The sequence below is a fragment of the Gossypium raimondii genome, chromosome 5 (assembly GCF_025698545.1).
Source record: "Gossypium raimondii isolate GPD5lz chromosome 5, ASM2569854v1, whole genome shotgun sequence".
Lineage (NCBI taxonomy): Eukaryota > Viridiplantae > Streptophyta > Magnoliopsida > Malvales > Malvaceae > Gossypium > Gossypium raimondii.
Window position 1 is genome coordinate 33661642 of NC_068569.1, and position 6617 is coordinate 33668258.

The 6617-nt window shown below is 30.9% G+C and overlaps 1 non-coding gene across 1 annotated transcript; it reads left to right on the plus strand.

The window, feature by feature from the left end:
- Positions 1-6114: 6114 nt before the first annotated feature.
- LOC128041549 (small nucleolar RNA R71) lies at positions 6115-6219 on the plus strand. Its single transcript, XR_008196559.1, has one exon. It is a non-coding gene; the product is annotated as a small nucleolar RNA R71 (small nucleolar RNA).
- The last annotated feature ends 398 nt before the right edge of the window (positions 6220-6617 follow it).

Consider the following 6617-nt stretch of genomic DNA (forward strand, 5'->3'; position numbering starts at 1 on the left):
TTTCCTAAGCATATCACACAAGATATAAACATTACACTCAACCATAGTCGCAAGCTAGTCTTTTTGAAGACTAACCACATGATAAACCATTTTAATAAAGATTACAAACTTTAAACCTTACCACCCTTTTATGATCACAAGCATATTTCCATCTAGACATTTACCATCTCAATGCATAATTTTATAAATTTAATTTGGCGTAATCCAGCCACAACTTGGCCAAAGCCTAAGCATACACACCAAACATGCTAGCCAAATAAACGTATAGTATAAGCATTATAAGCATGGATAAGCACCACATTTATTTATGTATCAAACTTATCAACATGATTTAATTCATAAACCATTTCTGACATTGCTTAATACCAAATCATATACCAAGTATACCACATACACATACTATGAAACTTTATTTTCTCACATGAACTTTAACTATAACTATTCAAGAAAGGATTAAATCACAAAAGTGAGAAAAGTTTTGTGGGTCAAGAGTAAATATTCAAAATTTGAGGGGTTAAAGTGTAAATAAAAAAAGTTGAAGGACCAAAGGTGTAAATATTTTAAGGGTGGAATGATCTAGAAACTAAGAAAAATGGATGGATTAGGACTAAATTGAAAAATGTGAAGAATTTTGAGGACTAAATCATAATTTTACCAAATTAAGTGATGACTCAAGGATGAAATTTTAAAAGATCATAAAGGGCAAAATGGTCATTTATAAGAGAGAGAAATCTAGAAGATAATGATGATGTTGGAGATATTTTAGATTAAATAAATAAATAAATATTAGTTTATTAATATTTTAATTTGATTTTTAAATAATATTTTATTATTTTATTATTTTATTGTTTAGTATATATATGTGGAAAGAAAGATGAAAAAAAAAACCAACCAACCCATCATCTTCCATGCATCCAATGTGAGGAGAAGAGAGAAAGAAAGAAAGTTTTGCTTTCTTTACAATTTGGTCCCTCCTTCAAAAAAATTACCATTTTCACCTAAAAATCAAAAGAATTTTCATATCCATCAAGAGAGAAAGATAACAAAGAGACTATGGGGAGCTAGAATATCAAGTTAGATTCAGGAAATAGAGGCTGGAGGAGAGAGAAAATCAAGTTAAAGATTGAAATCAATTGAGCAATGTAAGAGCATGAAGATTTCAATATATTTTTGAGTTTGATATTATTGAAAAAGTATGAAATTGATGTTAATGTAGGGTTTCATTATATAAGGTTTTATGTTCTTGATATGTTAGTGAAGAGAAAATAAGAGAAAGTGATGAGAAATAGTGTAGAGAAGGAAAATAAGAGTGTTATAAACTTAGTAATCAATATTTTGCACTAAAACAGTTTTGGACGATGAGCAGTATGTTAACTTTGAAAAATCACCATAAATTGTGAAAATATAATTAGAGGATGAATAAAATATTAAATTAAATCTTATTTAGCCTTGTTTCTTATAGAAGAAACGGTGTAAGGAATAGAATTGTAAATTATGAGATATAATAAATTTTGTGAGACAAGGTCGAATGATTTTGGGTTCCCTATCTTGACTTTGGAAAATCATAAAAATTGGAGAAAAATAATTAGAGGCTTAAATTTATATTTTAAATCGTTAATGAGTATATTTTCAATAGAAACAAACAGAAACATCATTAGAATTCTTTACGAGGAGATAATTAATTTTAGTGAAGAAGGGTCTGAATGTTAGACAAGAGAATAGGGATGACTTTAAAGAATAAAATATACTTATTGGCTAAGCCAAAATTCTGAAAATTTTATGGTAAGAATATATTTGATTATAGTTTCAGATAAAATTTATGGATCTTAATTTGGAGTTCTGTATCTCAAGATATAAATAATTTAGTGACTACGACTCAAGTGGATGACTTTGAATGAATTTATATAAGTAAATGGTGAAATTATAGATAATGTTACCTATAAGCATGTTATACACATTAAGGATGTGGAGTGGACAAGAGGAGGAGGAAAATATATGATTATTTAACTAGCATGAGTTTTCATTAAAAATGACCAATTTACATGTTTTAAGTCCAGGGACTAAATTGAACAAATGTGAAACTTTAAGGGTAAATTTGTAAAAATGTCAAAAAGTGACCAAATTTCATGAAATGGATTGGTTATTTATCTAAATTACAAAATTGAATGAAATTTAGAACAATATTGGGTGGAAATATGAGAAAAATAGAAAATTTCCAAAATGTCCCTGAATTTTGGTATTTCTGCAATTTAGTCCGGTGAGCTCGTATGAGCTATATTCTATATAATTTTAATTGAAATGAATGTTATTTGGTAATGAATATTATATATATATGTGTGTGTGTGTGTGTGTGTGTGTGTGTGTGTTTTATTATTGGAATCGAATTATTATTGGTAATATGTATAATTATTTGATGCATTTAAATGATTATCGGAAGCTCGATTGGGTTCGAAGCTTGTTGGAGATATATCACATTATCCATTGGTTCTATTGGTAATTTTGGATGATTTGATTCTGGTTATAATGACTTGTATAAGTTAAATTGGTTAATGTTAGCTCACAAATGTTTTGATTTTAATTGGTCATAAATATGGATGCTTGATGAAATGAAATGTCTGAAAATTAATTTGTAAACTCCGGTAATGCTCTATAACCCTATTCTGGAGAAGGATACGGGTTAGGGGTGTTACAATTCCACATCCTTAATGTGTATAACACACTTAAACAACATTAACTAAAATTTCACTATTCACTCACATGTATATTCAAAGATATCTATTCGAGTCAGAGTCACTAAATTATTTTTACCCAGAGCCACAGAACTCCAAATTAAGATCCGTAAATTTTCCCCAAATCTATATTCACATATCTTCCTACCATAAAATTTTCAGAATTTTTTTTAGCCAAATAGTACAGTTTATTGTTTAAATTTTCCCCTATTTCACTACTTGACAGTTCTGACCTCTCTTCACTAAAAAATAATTATCTCATTGTACAAAATTCAGATGTTGTTTCCGTTTGTTTCTCTTGAAAATAGATTCACTGAGGATTCTAAAAATATAAAATTTATCCCATAATTATTTTTTTACAATTTTTGAAAATTTTCCAAAGTCAGAATAGGGGATTCCGAACTCATTCTGCTTTTGTCTAACTAAAATTCAAATATCTCCAAATATATAACTCTTTTGCTTGCTTTGTTTCTTTTATGTGAAAATAGACTTATTCAAGTTCAATTTCATATATTATTCAGCCTCTAATTCAATCTCCACCATTTTTCTAATTTTTCAAAGTCACACAACTGTTGCTGTCTAAACTGTTTTATTGCTAAATATACTCTTTCATAATTTCACTTTTTCACTTTCAATAACAATTCAATTCAAAATTCACTTTTCCATTTCTAAGTCGATATTCAATTCAATTCCACACCTATATTCATTATTCAATTACACATAGTCAATTTCCCGATGAACACTTCGGAATAATAACAGATACTCGGTGGATTCAACACATAGCAACCACCTTATTAATCAATGATGTCTAGTGGAATCAGCACATAGCAACCACCTTACTAATTAATGATGTTCGGTTCACATAGTAGCCTGTACGTAGTACTATACATGTGACCATTACCATCTGATACACGTAGTAGCCTGCACATAGTACTACACACGTGATCGAAACTATCCGAAGACGCATAGTAGCTTTGCATAGTACTACACATGCGACCTATCATTTTGCAATACACGTAGTAGCCTGCACATAGTACTACACACGTGACCATCACTTTCACTTTTATATAGTGGCCTACACACAATCCGTGCCACACATGTGATCATTTCTTTCACTTCATTCGTATCACTTTTTATTCCAAAGGTTCATTCGGGAATTTTTCACTTTTTCTCACTTTTCTTTTTATCGATCAATTTCAATTTCTCGTCTTTCTTGATTTATAACAATACATTTAACTTATATAACATTCACACTATTCATCCCAGTCCAAAAATCATACTTTGGCAAAATTACATTTTTGCCCCTAAAGTTTCACAAAAATTACGATTTTGCCCCTAGGCTCGTAAAATATTTTTTATTCAATTTCGTTGCATTTTAGGCCTAGCTGAACCATTTTCACAACTATAGCAATCCAAAATACTCGCTTATTCACACACTTGTGACATATTTTATAACTTTTACAAATTAATCCTTTTAGGCATTTTTATCGAAAATTACTTAGTACAAATCGTTTATCACACTCCAAACATTCATATTCTTCCATAAAACATCAAAATACATGCATATCATTCATGGGTAAATTTTTAAACACAAACCATAGTTCAAAACAATAGTAAAAATAGGTAAATCTTGTTACGAGGATTTCAAAAACGTAAAAATCATTAAAAATGGAGATAGAACGGACTTACAATCGAGCTTGGAAGCTTGAAAAACCCTATCCATGGTTTCTCCATGCAATTTTCAGCCTAGGGGTTGAAGATGGACAAAATTTGGCTTTTAATTTTGTTTTTAATTCATTTTAATAACTAAATGACCAAAATGCCCTTAATGAAAAACTTTGGAAACATGCCTAACCATACCCATTTTTGTCCACCAACTTAACCAATGGAATAATTACCATATAAAGACCTCCAATTTAAAATTTCATAACAATTGGACACCTTTAACATATAGAACTCAACTTTTGCACTTTTTACAATTTAGTCCTTTTGACTAAATTGAGTGCCCAAACGTCAAAATTTTCGAACGAAATTTTCACGAAATCATTTTTTGAAACCGTAGGCCATAAAATTATAATGAAAAATAATTTTTTCTGGTCGAATTTGTGGTCCCGAAACAACTATTCCGACTAGCCCCAAATTCGGGCTGTTACATCATCATCCAAAATTTTGTTAAGTTTCCTACTACTACTATTGGAACCGTTGAGAATATAGAGGTGGTGGAATTTTAGCTTTAACCAGAAAATTTTTTTGTGGCAATCTTTTTGCATGTGACAAAGATGTTAGATTATTAGAACTAACTGGTTTAGAGTTTACCTTATCAAGGATCATCGAATCTGAATTCTTTGAGACATGATTTTCAACACTTGGTTGAACATCCTATTTTTCTTGAGCTACAATAGACTCATCTTTAACCTCGATTTGTAACACCCATATCCCATCTCCGTTGCCGGATTAAGGATCAGAGTGTTACACAACCAAACAAAACAATTAATCTTAATTCTGTAACAAGTATTCAATTTAATTAATAAACATAATTCACAAGACTCATATTTTCACCTATATATACATGCCAGTACCAATTCTGTCACAACTGAAAAATGGATATTACACGACTACCATAGGCTCGAATGTCTTCCCACTCTATAAAATGACAATTTTACAAAGATTTTTTCTTGTACTTCACAGATTTTTAGTGTCGCTCAGCAAAACACCTTAGGGTCTGCTTTTGAAATCATTGGCTAGTTCTCCCACTTGGTTCCCTAAGTTTTTCAACATTGATGCGCGGCTTTGGATCAGTGCATTATTCTTTATTATATATGCCTTCAGAAAATCCTCAAGATTACTTGAAGATTTAGTTGGTGGGGGTTGTTGTACTTGTTGTGAATAATCCAGCGTATAATTTAGTCGAGATGGCATAGAAGGGTTACTAAGGCCCACCCATTGATTACTCCATGGAAAATTTGAATGATACTTCCATGAAAAGTTGTAAGAATTTTGTTGCGGACCATTCCTATTCTGATTGCCCATGTAATATTTTGACTATTGATTCGATGCGCAATTTTTAAAGAAATGGTCATCTCCACAGTATTCATAAGAAATATTGAAACCATTAACAGTTATATTCTTAAGCATAGAAGACATAGATAATATCTGGGCTGCCAAAGAAGTAAGTGTAACAACTTCAGGTACTCTTGCGACTTGTCTTATTGAATTTGCTCGGTTGGTTGGTCATTGATAGTCATTGCTAAAAATTACTTCAACAATTCTGTAAGCCTCATTGTAAGACTTAGAAAGTAGGACTCCATTTTTTGAAGCATCCAACATCATTCTAGTATGAGCATTAAGGCCAATATAAAATGTCTTCATTTTAATGCAATAAGGAATCTCATGATGAAGGCACTTTCCTAATACCTCCTTGAACTACTCCCATTCCTCATATCAAGACTCTTCATCAAATTTTGAAATGAAGTGATTTCATTTTGAAGTTTGGCATTCAGAGAGGGAGAAAATTATTTCATAAGAAACGTTCAGCCAACTCTTTCCATGTAGTTACGAAATCAGACGGTAGGGAGTTCAACGACACTCATGCTCTATCTTTTAAAAAGTAAGAAAATAACTCTAGTCTTAATGTATCCTCAGTCACTTCAATCATTTTGAATAAGTCACTCACTTCAATAAATAGTAGAAGATGAAGATGTGGATCCTCAGTAGGCATCCCACTAAATTGATCCATGTTTTGTAACATTTGGAACATGACTGGCTTTAGTTAAAATTGTGGTGCCTTAATTTCAGGACTCACAATACCTGGATTAAGCTCATTAAAGAGAGGAACGACATATTTTCGAATGGCATAGTTTCTATCATCAACAACAATGACCGAATTGT